Below are 21,562 nucleotides of genomic sequence, written 5' to 3'. Positions count from 1 at the left end.
GACCTTGCTTTGTCTGGTCTGGTCCCACTTCCCAAGTCCCCCAGTACCTTGTAGTTGTAGGGTATTTCATATCTGGGTGTGTGAGGCTCATTAATTACTCTTTACCACAATTTTACTCTTTTTTTTTTTTTTTTTTTTAATTTCCAAGTTTAATGCATGTCTGTATTTTAAAACAAAGTAAAGTCTAAGTTATGAAACTAAAAGTCATTAATGCTGCAGCCTTCATTAAGTTTTAATAATATATTTATATTTGGCAACATCTCAAATTAGACACTATACTTTTTTTTCTTTTTCTTTTTCTTTTTTTCAAAATGAAATTAGATACAAGACTTGCACTATGGGATAAAGAGATTACATTTTTTTTTTCCTTCTAAATAAAATGGTATGTGCATAATTCATGTCAATCTTATCTAGATATAATCATAATCACTTCTAGTTAAGGTTATATTTAGGATTAAGTTTTCCTTTAATGCTTAAGTACACTCAACTCAAGCCAAATTTTAAAATTTTTGTAGCCTAAAGTGACCCAAAAACACTATCCAAGGTACTACACTTTTAAACAAGGGAAATAATGTTTCCAAAAAATAAAAGGACATGGGAAATAATGGTACTTGAACCACACCAATGTAATCAATGATGAAATCAAGAATTGACTACACATGAACAAACTTAGGTATACTTAAGAGAGACACTCGCCGTCGAGAAACAATTGTGCCTAACTTGAACCCACCAAACACCCATTCTAACCCAATTTTTTCCTCTCTTTTTTTTTTCTCTTTTATTTTATTTTATTTTTCACATTTTTAGGTATTTTTTGTTCATGTATCTCTTTCAAATAAAATGAAAGAAAATAATTTCCTATTCTATTAATATTTTTAGAGATTTAAAAGTTACAAAATGAAAAGAAAGAATAAATAAGTAAAAGTTTTAGTTGAATAAAATAATACCATTACCTTTCAAAAGTTTTAAGAGATTGAATTTGTTATATAATGATCTTTTTCTTTTCATGAAAATAATTACTATAAAAAATTTACAACACAGATTATTTATATATAAAAGTTCCTAACAAATAAAGAAAATATAATGGATATGTTATCTTTTTAAGGGTTTTTTAACATTAAAATACTGAAAAATATTCTCTTGAGTGGCATTTTATTGTCCAAATTGGTCTTAAATATTATATGTATAATGTGTGTAAATATACCTATTATCTCATATACATGAAGACGTATATGTTTGTTAAAAAAGATCTGCCCTAAATTTAAATCATGACTTCACCACTAGATTCACACAAGTTGTGCAAGGAAAAACACACACTATATATATAATGTATATATGCACATGAATACCACTCCTATGAAAACTTAAGATGCCACTAATGTCAATACTTAAGCCCAATTTAGACAATAAAATATCATTCATGTGAATATTAAATGGTTTTCTAATGTTAAATGGATATGATTTAATTTTTATATATATAATTCTTGTTAGAATTTTATTTTATAGTCAAAATTTTATTTGTAATTCCGATAACGATTTTCAGTAACTAGGTAATACCGTAGCTTGCGTCAAATTTTTTTTTTAATAATTTATAAAATGATTAAGTATATCAATTTTAAATTATATAGTAACCATTTATGCATCTAAAACTTTAGTATTCAACTTTAAAAATTATACCAGATTATAGAGTTTATTATATAATTATTCCGAAACTTTATTACTTATTAACTTATTTTTATGAAGAATAATAAATTGTTAAATTAAAAATTTGAGCCCTTAACACCTTCGAAAGGTAACAGTATTTCTATTTTGTAATTTTTTTTTCTCTTTTTTGTTTATTTATTTTCCTTTTTTGTTCTACCATTATTTTTCTTTTATAACTTTTGAAACATAGAAAACATTTGTAAAATAGATTTCTTTCTATGTCTTATTAATGAATTTTGGCATATAAAAGATATATCAACATTTAAAGAATTGAAAAAAAAAATTAAAGTATGAATAATGGTTTTTTTCTTTTTAATCTTGGGAAGGGCCAAGGGCAATTTCCCCCTCAACTCCATAGCCCAGTCCTTAAGCATCGCCCCCATTGCCTCTAAGGATTCAAATTTTGGACCTATCTCTTGTCATAACCATAATGATTGTGCCACAATCTTGAGTGGTCAATTAAACGAATACTCATAGATTCTAATTAACGTAATTGGCAAAGTCTTTTATCCATAAATAAGGAATTTGAGTTCAATATAACATATCTTTAATTGGCCAATTAGTGACCTGTATTCGATCAAGTTAAATCTGAAGTCTCTCGACGTAACTTGTTTGCCATATCTACAATGTGCCATAAGGATCTTTTACTGTGAATGTCCATGTAATTGGGAAAGTTTGAATTCTCTAAAAATGTTTAGATTATAAGTAAGCTAGTCCAAACCTACTACCCTAATGATAGTTGAATATGATGTCTTGAAGTAAATATGGTAATTGGTAAACACTTGTTTATATATATATATATAAAAGAAAAAACACCAAGGTTTGAAGGTTCAAGGCAAGTGCACAAAGCAGTGTGGGGGCAACAATTATTAAAGTGAAAGTATCACACGCATTGGAATAGAAGACACTATAGCATGCGTTGGAATGTCAACACATGCAAGGTTTGGACCAAAGAAAAAAACACATTCGGGGGGGTTGTGCATGCGATAAAACTAGAAGAATAGGAATACGAATTTTCTGGGAAAGTGATCTGTCACAAATTTAAAAGCACTTTCAAATCAAAAAGTTGGGAAAACGGAACGATCAGATCTTGCTTCTTCATCCATTGACCACAAAAACGAAGAAAAGAAATTAAAAAGGAAAGAAATTAAGAAGAAGAACCCTTCTCAAATTGAAACAGCGTGCAGCCATTGTCTTAAGAATTCAACAATTTCGATGTAATTGAAAAGGACCGTGTTTCGTGTATGGTAATAGAACATTAGATTGAATTAGCTAGAGTTGGATAGAATAGTTTGTCATCCCGTTCCTATATTTTGAATTGTATTGGAGATCAACTTCAGATTAGCTGTTTAATCCTAATTATTACATCTAATTGGATTGGAACTCAATTGGGTATTCCTTTTTTATTAGGCAATCTAAGTTGGCAAACTAGGGAAAATAGTCTATTTCAAAAACTATTTAAGACATGCATATTACATGATCTGCACCAACTTTATTTGACCATATAACAAACCATATATATGAATTCTTCATATGAAAGTAACTTGAGTTACATTCCCTAAAAATAAAAAATAAAAATATTATTAATTTTCTTGACTAGGATTGGCAGCTTGAAATTTGTTCCAATTTCAAGTTTTTTGAAGTTAATGTTTTGAATTGAAGCTTGGGATATGTCCAAACCTGATATCGTCTAGAATAATTCCCAAAGGAGTCCCATTTTCCATGTATGAATGAATATGTATTTGGAAAAAGGCAATCATCTAAATTATCAAAATAGTGCTATAACCTCAACAACTAATCCAAATCCGTTTGGTTGGAGATTTTTAGTATCGTTGTTTAAAATGATGTGAAAATTGTAATTTAAAAAATGTTGTGAAAACATGTGACATGTTTACAGTATTCATAAAGCAAAAAAATGTATTCAGTACCACAGTTTTCAGTATTTAAATACTGAAAACTGTTGTTCAAACACCCTAGCCAGATAGGCTTATTGATATGGCATAGTAACTTCCGTCAATAATTCTTATAAACCCCGAATTGAGTAGGATGCTAGGATGATAATGCCCAAATACAGATAAAGATTCAAACATCTGGAAGAACTACTTAAATTCCAAAACTGAAAGGAAAAAATCTGCAATATAAAAGTAGAAAATAAAAGTCAAAAAATTCAGCAACTAAAATTGGTCCCTCAAAGACCACACTACTCGACGTCCCCACCAAGTTGAATTGAAGGGACAAATCTTGTAAGAATGATGATAAGTTTATTGACCAAAAAAAATTGGGTCAGATGGAACAGTGCGCTCGCCGTGTCCAAGACTATCTAACATCGTCTTAATAAATTGCCCCACAAACACGCACAATTAAAAAAAGCGTACGTAGTAGCCTAAATAGTAAATGGGAGAGAGATAGATGATATGAATTTATAAAAAAAGAAAAGAAAATGAGTGTACACCAAAAAAGTGTGCAAAATTTAATGTAGACAGAGATGATGATATGGATTCCCACATCCACCACCTTCATCATCATCATCATCATCATCTTCTCATCTCTCTTTTTCATCTTCTCTATTATTGCTCTCACTTTTCATCATTTCCTAAATTTTCCACATCCTTCAAACCCTATGTGCTCCTCTCAACTTTAACACCACCTTAAAAACAAAACAAAGAACCAAACCAAACTACTTTAACAAATATATTAATGTACATGAAGGACCCAAATCAAGTATAGGTTAATTGAATATTGCACTTTCAAGATTTCAAACATATATTATTATTATTATTATTATTATTATTAAGCTAGTATGCGCATTGCATGGCAATCTATAGCTAGATATCCTAGGAAACTCACAATTCATCAGTTTTTAATAAAATATATGCATCAACTTGCATATATAACCAATAGTTGAATATTTTAGAGTAAGTAGAAAGTATGTGCTTCAAACATGTAAAGAACGTTTAAAAAAAATGAAGGTGTTAAGCAACTTCAGCAAAATTGTCGTCTAACATATATGACAAACTCCCAAACACTGCCTATGAAAACTCATTTTGGTTGCTTTATAGTGTAACATCATTAACACATGAATGTACGAAGTGTTCAGATATCATCACATGTCATAGTGTGCTATGATAGCATATAATAATATGAAGAAAAATAATATCCCGCAAGTTCCGAATGGAATACAAAAGATCTGAGAATTGCTGACCCTCCCTTTTGAAAGTAAGTGTTTCTTCTAAGCATCATGAATTGGCAATAGGCACTAAGTGCCCACTATTTTTTTTCTTATTTTTTTATAATCGCCTTTCTTATCTTTAAAGGTTGGCCCTTGCCAACCACTTGGGAAGATTCTATGATGATTCAAAAAAGTTCTCAAAATGTGATAAGTTGGCATCTTCCTATGGTACTCAAAAAAATATATGATCATCACGTTAAAGGTACGCGGTAGTTGCCATAGCTTTTGAAATACACAATTCATTGAGTTTGTAAATTATTTTTGATTTTCACAATAATTAACACTTTACTATAGAGAAAGTCATCTCTATACATTTATAAAATATTTTATGAAACAAAAATATCTTTAAACTTTTTTATGAAAACCTAAAATATATTACCTAACTTGAACTTGAAGTCCTGGCCCTATCATGTTGAACTTCTTAGATCATTAGTGGTAAAAGCAAAAGTAAAATAATTAACTTCACTCCTTTTTTCTTTTTTCTTTTTTCTTTTTGTTCCCATGGATTTTATTCCACTTTATACTTTTAATATCTCACATAAAAACACAATCTTGTAAGCATGGGATGAAACAGAATAACTTTGGCACCAGTTTGGAGAACTTTTTAAAGTGGGTGGCTAAATGATAGTTAAATAGAAGTCATGGATTCATAAAGTGTTTATGCTTTTCTAAAAAAAGTTTAAAAAGAGAACTTGGGTTCCTCAAGAAACCTTAAATTTAGGACATATATACATGGGACATATGCGCATAAGTTGTGATTATTGACCTAATTGATAAACAAACAATACCCAATTACAGAAAAAGTCCCTCATTGAGATCAAATGATTTGACACCACCATTTTGTGTTCATGGAGGCCGCCACCCCCACCATGGTGTAATTCACTGTTCGTTATGTTAAAGTTTAAACAACCGCCCTAAATTTGCTCAAAATTTGTCATGGGGTTCACACTTGATTGAACATTAATTTCTTGCCCAAAAATCAAGTTCCTAATAATACATTTAATTTTGTCAATTTCGTGTTTGGAGAATGGAGACACATTCATTACAACTAGGGTATGCAGCCAACCCACCAAAGCTGACCTGTGGCCCGTATGGATTGATGAGTTGGGTTAGGTTGAGAGATTTTTTTCTTTTTTTAACATGGGGTCAAGTTGGGTTCAGGTCATAAGATTCACAAATTTGCCCAACCAAACCCAACCCACTTTTATTTAATATATATTTAGATTTTAAAATATATTATACAATTTTGTTATTTACTTTTTTGCCTCTCTTCCTAAATAAAACCCAAACCCTAATCTCTCCTCTTATAGTTTGTGTCGGTTTGGTGTTTTGCTTAGGATTATTTGATTATAAATTTGATCTTATTTGTGGTGAGGTTATTCTAATGCTCAATTTAATAATAATAATAGTAATTAAAAAATGTCCAACTTATAGGTCTAACTCGATCCACATGGGTTAAATTGGGTTGGGTTAAAAAAACCCCTCAACCCAACCCATGCACACTCCAAATTATAACTTCGCAGTCAATTATATAAAAAAAAAATTATTAAATTTATTATTAATTCTATTACAAAAGGTACATGTTTATAAATGATTTAGGCACCATACCTAGAATTTATTAGAATGCATATTTAAGGTGAAGCTCCTAACTATGCCTTTTGGTTGCATTTCCCCAAGATAACTTCACTTGCTCACCCGTTTATTAATTGATTCCCTTTTGTGTCATATTAGTCATATAATAATGGAAATTTAATTCACAATCCAAAATCAGTATATGTTTTCCATTATCTAGTAAAATTAGCACTTCCAATTTATACCATTCTCACATGCATGTCTTATTCTTTTTTAGAGCATACTTTTTGAAAAGGAACACACACAAAAATAAAAAAATCAAATCAAATCAAATCAAATATTTATCAATGCTTCATCATTTTGGATGTCTCTTAGTGGGGAAACTATATTAATGGTCCCAACATTATGGCATAGGTGTAAGTGCAACTATATGTAACAGTTCCAAAAGGTAAATTAGAATAAATTTAAAGAGTACAACCACTCAAATGGTAAATTCCTCGAACTTTATTCGTATACAAATTGAAAATGTGACAAAACCTTGTTGTGAAGATTCTTCCAATTGCACCAATATCAAATCAAAAGAAAATGAAATCTCTTATTACAACTTTTATTTTTCTTCTTAACATGACAAGACAAGACACGTGATAGTCATTTCTAACTTGTTTCCTTATGTCTAAAAGTCACTAAAATTAAATCTTGACCATCAATAATAATAGTAATAATAATACACAGCTGAAACATTGTAGTCAGTGGGCTTTCCACGAAATTCTATTTGTACATATTGTGCAATTTGACAAAAGTTGTTTGACAACACAACAATAATAAATGGGAACCCAAATTGATAATTGGGATTCGATATCGTTATCGATATCGATATCGATCATCGCCAATAATGTCATTTTCGTTTTTTGGAATTTCTCTTTTGGAGGCTGCTGGAAGAACCCGAATGTGAACGAACATCTCGTGCTCTATTTTACTATTATACTTGCCTTTGGTGTTGTCATTAGTCACGTACTTTAGCGTTATTATGTGACCCTACGTACCCATTTTTTGTGTGGGCCAAAGTTTATAACTTTCAATCTTTTAATGATGTAGATGTGTTATGTAAATAATTTTTGTCGCAATACTAGTTGAAAACAAATTCACAATTAGACTTAGCTAGGCTACTTCTTTTGGCTTTTTTAGCCTTTAGTTCAAATCGATCTACATATCCATCTTAATCTTTTCTTCATGGAAACCCAAGAAAAATTTGTACTACATCTACACCATCTACATTGATTTTTTAAACTCTTTCTTCAATTTTTAACGGTCCCTTTCTTTGACTAAGCACAGAACTATTCACTGTTTCTTTCAACTTTCTTGTCCCATGTTTTGTTTTTACTGCTAGCTAGTAACCAATTATTGTCCCCTCTGTGTATATTATATTTGGTGGGTGTAATAATTCTAGTTTATCCGCTTTGATGATTGTAGTAGGGAATCGAATCCCAGAAACTTATATCTCTTGTTCAATTATCAGAGATTTTACCAATTGAGCAAACTGAAACACACAAATCTAATTTATTATACACCGTGGAAAATCATCTTCCAAATATAATCCACAATATAAATGGTCCACAAGTTATGTATCTTTCCTGGAATGGGGCTCACCTAGAAATAATGCATGGTACCATGCATAAAAGTGGTAATATTCTGACTGTGTATGGGTTGGGTTTATCCAGTGTTTAAAATGGGGGGATCATGTTCTTGTTCATGAAGGGGAAAGAGTTAAGGTTGAAAGCGATTTGGCTGGCTGACAAACATGAATTAATTTGAAGATACTGTGGTCTAAGAAAGAGGCACGTCACGGCTAATATATTCATGGCAAATATTAGCTAAGAAAGGGACCCAACCCCATACATTTTTTTTGACAGGTAATACACTTTTGTTTTTTTGTTTTAGCATTTTGAATTAATTAGTGATCATAGCCAACCCTTCTGTCCTTGTTGTGACAAGTTGCGGTTGAGACTTGAGAGAATCAAACCATGTTTTTTTTTTTTCATTTTATGCTAGTATCATTAACACATCAAACTTAATTGTGTTCCAACTTTTAACCCCCATAATAATTATTCTCTTAATTAATTTTGACCAGCGAGGGAGGCAAAAAAAAAAAAAAAAAAAAAAAAAAAGATATTTTTGGGAGAGAACTTATTAAATCCACCGGAATGGTTGCTGAAAGTGATCCACCCAATAAATGAAATAATGTTACTTATGTGTGAGTCAAATTTTTAATCAACACAAAATTTAAAAATAAAAAAACCACTAGGTGATGTTACATTTGTATAAATAACAGCGTTTTATATGTTAAAAGGATCAGGATAACTACTTCAGCAATCCTCTCGATAGACCTAATAATTTATCCTTTTTGGGACATGTTGGATGAGCACAATAATAAATGTGAACTACATATGTGTGTGTGTGTGTGTGTATGTGTGTTAGATTCAAGTTACACCTAGTGTAACCCTAAGCAATGTTACACTAATCAATATTTTTTAATTGGGTATGAATTTTGACAAATCAACCATTGGATTACATTATTTTTATATATTCTCCTTGTTTGTAAAATTTCATGGTGATCAAAGATCGATAAACATGTCATTTATCAATGGTATAAATTCGAGTTTTTGTAGTTTAAAATAATGCATAAAAGATTAGTTTATAGATCGAATGGTAAATAACATCTGATTGGTATGAAAATTTGCATACATATTTAGAACATATAGAACATATAATCCAACGGTAGAATTTTCAAAATATAAATTCATTAACAAGTTATTGAGTAGTGCAACATTACTAGAGTTACACTAGATGTAACTTGAACCCAAGCATATATATATATATATATATTTGTGTCGGTAATCAAGTTTTGAGCTAGATTATGTGTGGGATTCTCAATTGTGGTCCAAATAATCAGCTTGATGAGACCATGTTATTAGTTGTGCTAGCTGTTTGAATTTGATTATTATAAAACGGCTACTTTTCTTAGACGGTGGGATGGGAATTGATTTAGATAGAAGAAAATTAACCAAAAACAAAACAAGTTGGACTAAAATATCATAATTAGTTAGGCTAATAATCTGGATGAGGATTGATTACAACTTCGTATGGAACCTATCACCTTCACCTTCTTTGAAAATCGTGATATCCTTCATAATATTCTTTCTAAATTGAAATGGTATTTTTATTCTTTCTTTAATATATTAAAAAAAAAAGAGTATATAAATATTAATGCCTTTTTAATTTCCCTTAGGATCTATTTTAGAGACCAAGGCTTGTGACTTTTCACGACCCAAAGGTATCCGATTCCGATCCACGACAATTTATAAGCTAATGAGTGAAGTCTCTTTTACAAGTCCCAACCCATATTCTTTTTCTTTTTCTTTTTTCCCCCAAAGAAAATCACCAACCCCAAATTCGGTTCACAATGTTTGCATAAAGAATAATTAAAATTTGGTAATTATTCAACCTTAGGGAGTGTCACTAAATATTTAATTGAACGAAGATAATAATGAAAATTATTTTGAAAAAGTTTCCACATGTATACGTAAGACATGTTTAATTAGAAACACAAGAACTTACCTAACCAAAACATCACTAATAATTTTGAAATGTTACAATTAAAGTGTTTTCTTTTTCTTTTTTTCTTTTTTTTTTGTGTGTGTGTGAATTTCTACCGTCAAAGTTTGTTTTGAAGTTTTAACATAGCTCAGTCAAAAAAAAAAAAAAGTTTTAACATAGCCGATAGAGACAATTAATAGAAATGAAAGAAGTTATAGATTTTTTTTTTTTTTTAGAGAGTTGCAATCTATGATGTCCACTCCTGAATCCTGATAATAACTCTTTATCATCAGATCAAGACACTAATCAATTTTTGGTATAGGTGAGGATTGAACCCCAGATCGGGGGCGGCTTGATGCATTTATGGGCCTAAGGTGAAAATTTATTATCTTGTTTCATATGTAAAATTATTTTTAATTAACATGAACCATGTAGAATTTTTTTTTAAAAAAAAAAGTTACTAAACACAAAAAAATTTGACAAAGCTTTTTACATTTATTGATGTGGCAAATTAATAATAATGAGTAAAAGAATGATGTTAGTGATGAATGTAATTGAAAACTAGTAAAAGTTTGTTAACTTGATTATTGTGAAAAATGTTATAAATTTTTTTGTGGATTGCTTTTTTTCTTTTCTTTTTTCTTTTAGATGTGCTACATTCACAGTATTTTTCATAACAAATCTTAGGTGTTAAGTTACTTCTTGTTTTCTATTTGAACCTACCACTAAAATTATTTTTTTACTATCAATAATAGCCTTTAACAATCAGTAATTTAGGATTTTTTTGTAATTAAAAATATTATAGACATAGCATTTCTTTCTCTTTTTTATTTATTTTTCATTTGATAAGAAAATATTATTTTATTTATTTGTTAATATTTCGGCTTAATTAATACTATTGGTTAAAATTTAGGGGTCTTTTTTTCATTTGGGGCCTTAGGCGGCCACATCAATGGTCTATACCATTGAGCCGGCCCTGCCCCAAATTTTTTACATAACCACTAAAAGCTTTATCAATTGAGTTAACTAAAACTCACAAATTACAGATGTTTGAATACATAGAGGCGGCACCAAGTATAGTTAATATTAATATATACTTGATTAAAATGGTTTAAAAAAAAAGGAAACAAAAAAATGTAATGAAGACGTTAGTTTGGAGGCAAAAAAGGTTGGCCATAAATATTTGTATGTTCAGGACAACCCAAGTTAAAGAGGACGTCATGGGTCATTTAATTTTGTGAAGCTTAAGAATAGAATTGATCCAATGGGATTTCTCATACTCTATTTAATTTTGTGAAGCTTAAGAATAGAATTGATCCAATAGGATTTCTCATACTCTATTACCTATTTAGCTTTCGTATCTATCACATTTGGTCGAATGTCAGACCTTTCCACCATTTTAATGGATGGAAGAATCATTACATTTGTTCACATTATTATGGCTCAATAATATTATTCCACCGCTTAAGTAGATAATTAGTGGACTTATTAGCCTAGAACATGACGTTTATCCAAAAAATTTAAGTTTAATTTACAACACTATAAATCTTTAATATTTCAAAGTTATCTCATTGACAAGAAGTGAAATAATTTGGCTTAAGGTTAGAACATTATTTCTTTATATATATATATATATATATAAAATAATAATAATATTCTTATTTAGTTTATCTCATATATATATATATATATATATATGTGTGTGTGTAATATATTTTAATATTTCTTATTTGGGATTTACTAATGTATACCATAGTAAACTATTTTAGAATTCTATTTTTTTTAAAAAAAATTTAAAAAAAAAAAAAAAAAAATGAAAAGGTGACCGACTTTTTTGAAATTTTTTCAATTTTTTATAATAAATGAAATATATATCCTAAGATAACATTAACTGAATCATTCTTACTTTTAAGTAAAAAAAAAAAAAAAAAAAAAGAAAAAGGAGGGACTTTATAAACATAATTCTTCCACTTTGATGTAAGTGCCAATTTTTAGTTACTGGACTTTAAAATTAAATGGAAATTAGGTGTAAGTCATGCAAATTGACATTCACCTTAAATCATGCAAATTAACACTCAATTTATTTATTAAAAGAAAATACTAATAAAGAGATAAATTATTAAATTATTCAAATTAAAAATTTAAGGACCAAATTCACAGTCACTATAAATCTAAAATTGGTATTTGTACAATCACAAAAATTAAAATAGAAAAAGGAAAAGAAGATTAAAATAGGAATTGAGCTTGTCGGATAGAGAGACAGATGATGATGATGATGATGAAGAAGCAAGATAGGGATCGGAAGTCGTGCAATTACATGAATGATTGCAGGGAAATTAGAGTTGGATAGGCAGAGAGACAGAGTGTGCAGTGAGAGCAACAATGTGAGAGTGATTACATGTGCCCAATTTTAAAGTTAAAGTTAAGGAAGACTTGTCCCCTAGCTACTAGCCTACTAGCTACAATAACGGTGAGTCTCAGAACTGATTTGATTACTACTGCAGCTTCACTAGCCGTACGTTGCCTTGGTGTCGACATACATGAGTGGGTGTTAGCAAATCTTTTTTTTTTTTTTTTTTTTCATAAAGACTTTATAGCTTGTTAAGAAGTTCGATCGTGTTTGGTGTCGGTGTTTAATTCTTGATATACAGTATTTAAATATCAAAAATATTTTTAATACATATTTTTATAATATTTAAATACATATTTTCATAACATTGAAAATTAAACAATAATACTTAAACATTATTATTAAACAGACCCTAAAAGCGTCCAAATAAGTTGATTTTATTTTTCGCTGCATATACAGTAACAAATATATATATATATATATATAATGGAAATATTAAGAAATGACCTAAAGGTATTAGTTTAAAAACTATTTTTAAAACTATTTTATGAAAAAATGATAAAATAATTAATTTTGTTGATAACTTTTTATATTTTTCATGAAAATGATATTAAAACTTTTTTAATATGGTTTATTAACAATTTTTCAATGGACACTTGTTAACATAACCCATATATAAAATTGGGAGCTATGACAAATAAAAATTACTTGATGTCTTGAGACAAATCATAACGTGAGACCCACATTAAGTTAATTGTATTGATTTTTAAACCAAAATCGTAATTGTGGGACCCAAAAAATAATGTAAAATATGGTTAACATCTTTGAGGTTTAGCTAATGTCAGCCAAATTCAAGACATTTCAAAATTGACTAATTCAGTCCCTAACCAGCGTGGTAATTAAAAAAAAAAAAAGAGTAACAGTTTAGGGACTATATTAGGTTTAAAGATCAAGTTGATCAATTTTAAAATATCTTGAATCTAGTTGGCATTAGTTCAAACGTTAGGGATATTGACTATATTAAAAAAAAAAAAAAAAAAATCACAAGACTCGTATGAAACCTACAGACTATAAGGAAAAAAAAACAACTATAAACTGACTTATATTCATTATACCAAGCACAAATTTTAGTAGTTAGTATTAATATTTGGAAAAAGTTAAAAGGCATCCTAAGGATGTTTGTTTATGAGTTATTTTTACAATTTTTTATATTTCTCATAAAAATAATCTTAAAATTTTCCGAAAATAACCTATTAAAAAAAGAGTTTAGTTAATGTATATCTTTAAAGCATACATTAATTATCTATTTTGGAAAAACTTTAATAGAATTGAAAAGGTTATCAAAATAGTAAATCACTTTTTCATAAATAAATAAAAAAATTTAAATAGTTTACTAAAAAAAAAAAAATTAAATAGTTTACTAATACATACCATGTTTGTAAAAAATAAATAAATAAAAAATAGCATCATTTGTGTGTGAATGCAATGCTAAGCCGAAGTTAAAAGGGGAGAGGAGCCGGAGTAGTGTCGGTGTGCATTGAGAAAATCCAATTGCCGACAAGATGAAGTACATTGGGTTGTTGCACCAAATACCATGCATGAGCCCTGACCATCTGACCTGATCCTTACCATAAATTTTTGGCAGACGGGGTTGGAGATGGAGTACACTTACATATCATATCGATTCACCGAGAATTGTGCCCTAGCTAGCCTCTGAATGAACATAGACCAATGCATTAATCCACGTAAAAAAACCCTATGTGCATGCCGTACCGTGTGGTCTATTTCATTTTTGACGTTAAGGAAAGGAAGTCTTCAATTGCTCTTTTGCTCTGTTCTTTTTTCTACCCAATATTAATTTTCTTGCTTGTTGGCAGGTCATGATCATTCGTGAATAACACCTTTTTTTTTTTTTTTTTGGTTTATCATATAAAGTAAAACTATGTGGAAGTCAATTGCGTGCCTATCAAATTTTATGCAGGTCCTATAACAGTGATATTGTGATAGAGAAATCACGAATTGAACAATATTTGATTGACCTGGTACCCATCTGATCTGCCAGACTCGCATTATGGTATCAAGTAAAGCTTTAAATGTAAAATTTTAGATTTTTTTTTTTTTTTTTTTTTTTTTGGGCGGGCGATCTATAGCTTTGAAAGTTCTTTAGGGTTTTGGAGATTAATAAATTATAGTTAATATTTCTTTTAAAAATTTAGATTTATAAAGCTTGCATAAATTGTAGTGCTTTTTATTAAATGCTTTAAATTTCAATTTTTTTTTTTTTTTTTTTTATGGAGATTTTAATGAACTCTAAACTATTTTTGGTAGAACTTGCAAAACACTAGCATTTTTCTTCCTTGAAGAGACTTTTTTTTTTAATGCTCTTAAGGCTCTATAAGACCGAGTCCTATTCACTTCGTGTAAAACTATTGTTCAAATTGCATTGCTAAGCCTCAAAATTGTCATGTTATCTATATATCGGCAGTTACTAAAAGCTTCACAGTAGGTGACCTATAACAGCGGTTTTGGTTGGAAACTGCCGGGGAAAAAAAGCCGCGCCGATATATCTTATGTTTTTTTGTAGTGATTCCAAACCTCATATGCATCACTGTAACAAATTAACAATGTACATAAGAGTCTGATTTATGGAGTGACTGATTTCTCTCGTCTTTTTTTTTTCCTTATAATCAGTGACTAATTTCTCATACTGTCTGATTTAAGTTATATGTATGGTATGGATTGGCATGTGTGATAGGTCATGGCAACAATTTCTCATGCTTTGGCAGGCTATCTTTGCTATTCCAAATTTGCTATGCTGCATCACCAGTTTTGGACTTGCACACACATTTATCATTGTTTGCTTACTTTTTCTAAGCATTGATGATCCAACTAACATATTTAAGACTATAAATAAGCATTTCAATGGTTGTTCCAGTATAGGAATTTTAACAATCATGATTCGCCATCTTTGAGAATTCTCTTAATGCATGATAATGATATATAGAGAAAGGTTGTTGAGTTTGGGCAAATATGAATTAGTTATATACTTATATGTGAAAAATATTCAAGGCTTCAATAATAAATAAATAAAATAAAACAAAACAATATATAAATTAAATTACACAACTTCCCTTAAAACTTATCAAAATGACATTTAATTTCCTCTCTAAGATTCATACAAATGCCACAGATAACTCCATATTTAACTTTTTAAACAAAATATTCTATTTTTTTAAATGATTCCTACTTACGTCTCTCTTGAAATTTGTATAAATAAGTATAATAATAAATCTTTTTTAAATAAAATATTCCTTTATGAAAGAGGGTATGGATTTTTTTTGTTGAATTTATAAAAACTTCGAGAGATTAGTGTCATTTATACCAACATTTAGAGGAGAATGTCATTTCGATAAATATCAAGTGAGGTTGGTGTCATTTAATATATATATATATATATATATATATCTCAAAGACACACCTAAGGAGTGACATGGGTTGGTCTAAAGTTCAACCGGCTTATGGGATCAACAGCAAAGAAAACAAGAGAGTTGGTAATTTTCTTGGCATTGTAGTATAAGTTAGAAATTAAAAAAACAAAAGAAGAGAGATTTCTACCCATTTGAAAACAAAAAACAAAAGAAGAGACATAGATGCCACTTAACATTTGGTATTCTGATAGACAAGGATAAGGAAACCCAAAATTTTATATTATTAGTCTTAGGGCGGCAACAATATTATTTTGAGAGTGAAACCAAGAGGGGAAAAAATAGATTTTTTAACTTGGAAGAAAATTAAAGAAAGTGACTATAAGTTTAGAGTTTTCTTTAGGATTTTGTAGAGAGCAGGTTTGTGAGATTTGTATAGGTGATTTTTACCATGATAATAGATTTTTTTTTTTTTGTACACATGGTAGTTTTTACGAATGAATTGTGTTTCCATTTTTAGAAAGGTAATTCCTTGTATTGACCCCACTATTGATATAAATCTCAAGGTTTGGATATAAACTCAACTAGTGTATAACCTATACATATGCATGGTATAATAAAAAACAATTACAATTACATATATATATATATATATATTCAAATTATATTTAGGTTAAGAATTACATATTTTTTAAGTTATAGATGAGTTCTACTCTCTCTCTCTCTCTCTCTCTCTCTCTCTCTCTCTCTCTTTTAGTTTTTTTTTTTTTTTTTGGGACATACACATAAGTTTACTCTCTTTTTTTTATTGAGTTTTTTATAGTTTATTTATATTAGGCTTTTCAGCTTTTGCATAACATTAACTCACCTAGAACAAATATTAAAAAAAACTTAGATAGGACATAGTGACATAAAAGTAGACAATAATTGAAATTTAATTTAGAATCTAATTGAATATATATATATATATGTGGGGCCCAATAATCTATGGGCCAGGCCCATTTGCTCGTGGACAGTCCGAAGGCCCAAGCCGAGGAGAGCTATGGCCCAAGTCGAGGAGAGCTATGGCCCAAACCCGATAACATAGAGCACAAGACTGTTTTGGAATACAGCCGAGGACAGTTCAGTCCTCGGCAGATCCAAAATCCCACCGGAATAAAGGGGTAAAACTGGTATTGGACTAAACTTGAAAATAGACCTAAAATATCTTGGGAAAGTTACGCTTATGACCCTTCCCAGATAAGACTCTGCACCTAGCAGAGCTGTATTCTTCAGCCTTGTCAATCATCCCCAACAATTCTGGGATTAGACTGATGGGACAAATATCAATCTTGTAAAGGTTGACCCTACACGTGGACGAAGGACAGTTAACGCAGACGAGTATAAAAGAAGAAAGTAAGTAAATCTAGAGAAGGCCCCATTCCACCTCCAAAACAAAGACTCCATGGGGGAAAACATCAGGAGAACACCTGCACATCACAGAAAAACCCACCGTCGGGTAACCGGGGTAAGACCTTAATGACCCTCAGATCAAGTCCGAGGAGTCCAACCCCATAGGATGCGACCCTGCAGAGCTTAAATATTCAAACCCAACTCCTCTTGCTATATGACTTCCTCTAAAATCAAGACCGGAGCATCGCCCTGTGACCAACGGCTAGTTTTTCAAGCCCACTCTCTACAAATCATTTTGTGAGGGATCTTTCATGCGCAAGCCCAACATCCTTATTGGGCCGCCAAAGAATCGTGTCCTTACAATTGGCACCGTCTGTGGGAAAGGCTTGCGCGTTGGCGCGGGTGGCGGTGGAGTCGACTCTCTAGCAAGCAGAGGTTCGTGAGGTTTCCTACGTCTCCGGCAACACACAGCGGTTGCTCCGACATAAACTTCTGCTAGGGGCTATGCCTTGCGGTGCCAACGGCGCGGGCAGCTCTAGGGGTTTTTGGCCACAAGCCAACTCCCCCCGCCCTGGTATAGGGGCTTACGGTCGAAAAATAGATAAGTACATAAAAGAAATCTTACAAGTTTTGGACAGAACCAAGGTCTTGCATGGTCCTCGGACTCAAGCCTATGGGGAAACCAAGTACAAAAAAGAATCATAAGTTTTGGACAGAACCAAGGCCTTGCATGGTCCTCGGACTCAAGCCTATGGGGAAACCAAGTACAAAAAAGAAAATTCACAAGTTTTGGACAGAACTAAGGCCTTGCATGGTCCTCGGACTCAAGCCTATGGGGAAACCAAGTACAAAAAAGAAAGAATCATAAGTTTTGGACAGAACCAAGGCCTTGCATGGTCCTCGGACTCAAGCCTATGGGGAAACCAAGTACAAAAGAGAAAATCCACAAGTTTTGGACAGAACCAAAACCTTGCATGGTCCTCGGACTCAAGCCTATAGGGAAACCAAGTACAAAAAAGAAAGAATTATAAGTTTTGGACAGAACCAAGGCCTTGAATGGTCCTCGGACTCAAGCCTATGGGGAAACCAAGTACAAAAAAGAAAATCCACAAGTTTTGGACAGAACCAAGGCCTTGCATGGTCCTCGGACTCAAGCCTATGGGGAAACCAAGTACATAAAAGAAAAATCTTACAAGTTTTGGACAGAACCAAGGCCTTGCATGGTCCTCGGACTCAAGCCTATGGGGAAACCAAGTACAAAAAAGAAAAACAAGTTTTGGACAGAACCAAAAGAATCAGTAAGAATCATGGACAGAACCAAGTCCTCGGACTCAACTATGGGGAAACCAAGACAAAAAAGAAGAGTTTTGGACAGAACCAAGGCCTTGCATGGTCCTCGGACTCAAGCCTATGGGGAAACCAAGTACAAAAAGAAATCATAAGTTTTGACAGAACCAAGACCTTGCATGGTCCTCGGACTCAAGCCTATGGGGAAACAAGTACATAAAAGAAATCTTACAAGTTTTGGACAGAACCAAGGCCTTGCATGGTCCTCGGACTCAAGCCTATGGGGAAACCAAGTACAAAAAAGAAATCTTACAAGTTTTGGACAGAACCAAGGCCTCCTTGCCGGTACATAAAAGAAATCTTACAAGTTTTGGACTCAAGGCCTTGCAGTCCTCGGACTCAAGGGGAAACCAAGTACAAAAAAAAAAATCCACAAGTTTTGGACAGAACCAAGGCCTTGCATGGTCCTCAGACTCAAGCCTATGGGGAAACCAAGTACAAAAAAGAAAATCCACAAGTTTTGGACAGAACCAAGGCCTTGCATGGTCCTCGGACTCAAGCCTATGGGGAAACCAAGTACATAAAAGAAATCTTACAAGTTTTGGACAGAACCAAGGCCTTGCATGGTCCTCGGACTCAAGCCTATGGGGAAACCAAGTACAAAAAAGAAAATCCACAAGTTTTGGACAGAACCAAGGCCTTGCGTGGTTATCGGACTTAAGCCTATGGGGAAACCAAGTACATAAAAGAAAAACTGTTACTTGAACATTGAAATCCATCCGAGGAGAACTCCCCGTTAACAGTTGGGTTGATCCCTAAAACTGCACGGATCCCCCAGTCTACCCTCGGATCCCCAACACCAAAGGGATTGATGTGATATAGTGCAATATATTACCCAAAAACACAATCAAAGTCCCTCGCTACTCGGCCACCCTCTCGGACGAATTATTTCGAGTTTATCGTTCTCGGACATTGGTCTAGCATGCATCGCGCAGCACTCAGCGGTTATCCCGGTTAGTTCCAAGAGTTTAATTTATTAAGGCTTACCCTTGTTATACTTGATAATATTTGTGAGTTTAAACTGGTAGGAATCTGCGTTAAGGCATTTTTCTGCCCGGAATATCATTAAGGGCAAGCTTACATTTAATATTCATGCGCAAAGTAGTTGTTGCAGAGAAGAAAAGTATGTATAAAGAAATAAACTTATCTTTTATTAAGACAAAGGAACAGTACAGTGTACAGTGAAAAGCTAAAACAAGCTTACATTACAACTAACTACGCAAATGAAAAGAAAAGAGACAATAGAATGAAGAAAAGTCGAAGAAAAAAGGCGTAGATGAGAGATTGGCTACTGTTCCAAGATGTCGTCTAAGGAAACTATTCCTCGACGCTTCTACATGCCCATAACTCAGGCAGCCAAAGAACCCAACTTGGGGCCTGCACCGGTGAAGAAAAGGTGCAGGGAACCTGACCTCAGGCTAACACCATCTACAGAAAAGGTGCAGGGAGCCGGAAGTTGGGGAGCCCCTGCAAAAATTTGCCTGCTACAAGGCAGACGACGCTGATGGCGGAAATTTCTTCTTCTGACATACCAAAAATCTGGCATGACCAGAACCTGCTTCGGATTTTGACTAAAAGAGGGAGGAATACCATCTTCCTCCTGTCAAAACGGAGGACTGGCTTGAATCTGTGCCATCCTTGTACATACCATATCACCTTGAGGATTCGGTGCCTCTGAAGCGTGCGGAGACCTTTCATCCCCATCCACGCCTCAAACATCTTGCTTTGAGGCAGTGGCACTAGAAAGAGAGATCGTGGATATGGAAGAAATATGGTTCTGAAGGGAACAGGAGAGCTCATGTGCAAGTGAAGTGATCCCCTATCCTATTTATACCCAGAAGTAAACCGGTGGCATTTAATTCACGCAGCGTCCCAAGGAACGTTACAGACAAAATGTCTCTGGCTCGATTTCCAACGTCGTCTGCAACCCTGAGGTTAAAGGAGTCTCGAGAAGGTGCACCTCGAACACTGGGACGCCAAAAAGTACCGCATGATCAAAGACTACGGAAATACCTCTTAATTTGTGGGCCCAGTAAATTCGCGGCCCAGGCCCGTTCAGCATATGGGCCCAGGGACAGAACCAAGGCCTTGCATGGTCCTCGGACTCAAGCCTATAGGGAAACTAAGTACAAAAAAGAAAAAATCACAAGTTTTGGACAGAACCAAGGCCTTGCATGGTCCTCGAACTCAAGCCTATGGGGAAACCAAGTACAAAAAAGAAAAAATCACAAGTTTTGGACAGAACCAAGGCCTTGCATGGTCCTCGGACTCAAGCCTATGGGGAAACCGAGTAAAAAAAAAGAAATTACAAGTTTTATACAAAACCAAGGCCTTGCATGGTCCTCGGACTCAAGCCTATGGGGTAACCAACTGCTCGGATGGGAAAGTCCCCGGCTCAAATACTGTAAAATGTTAAGGCCGATAAAAGTGTTAGGATGATGGTGGGACACTCCACTATTCGGTAGCCTAAGGGGGCTGTTCATTTTGGCGGATGATATGTCTTTGAATGATTACTTCCTACACCGCATAGAGCATCCAATTCTAATCCCAGCATTGTTTTGGGCAAGTATCGTTATTCACAGGTACGCATTGCTATGTCAAGCAATTCTGTTAAAGTTATGGTGACATCTTTTTATCAGCGAGTATTTTGGCCTTATTTGTCATCGATTCAAATGCTATATTATTGTGCCGAACAGCGTTTGCAAATTTAAAAAAAGAGCATAGAGACAGAACATGCGAAATAAAATAACAACAATTTTTATTAATACGAAAAATTATTACAACGTACAAAAGGGGGCTCAAACAAGCCTATACAAAATGTGAACTGCCTAAGCAACGATAACATCCGCAGTACAGATAAGTAAACAGTCAGGCGTCTTTTAAACTCGTCTTCAAAGTCTCTCCAATCTCTGCCCCAATACTGCTCATATTACGATAAGAACCTTCTTT

The sequence above is a fragment of the Quercus lobata genome, chromosome 11, assembly GCF_001633185.2.
Source record: "Quercus lobata isolate SW786 chromosome 11, ValleyOak3.0 Primary Assembly, whole genome shotgun sequence".
NCBI lineage: Eukaryota > Viridiplantae > Streptophyta > Magnoliopsida > Fagales > Fagaceae > Quercus > Quercus lobata.
This window is presented reverse-complemented; position numbering follows the sequence as displayed.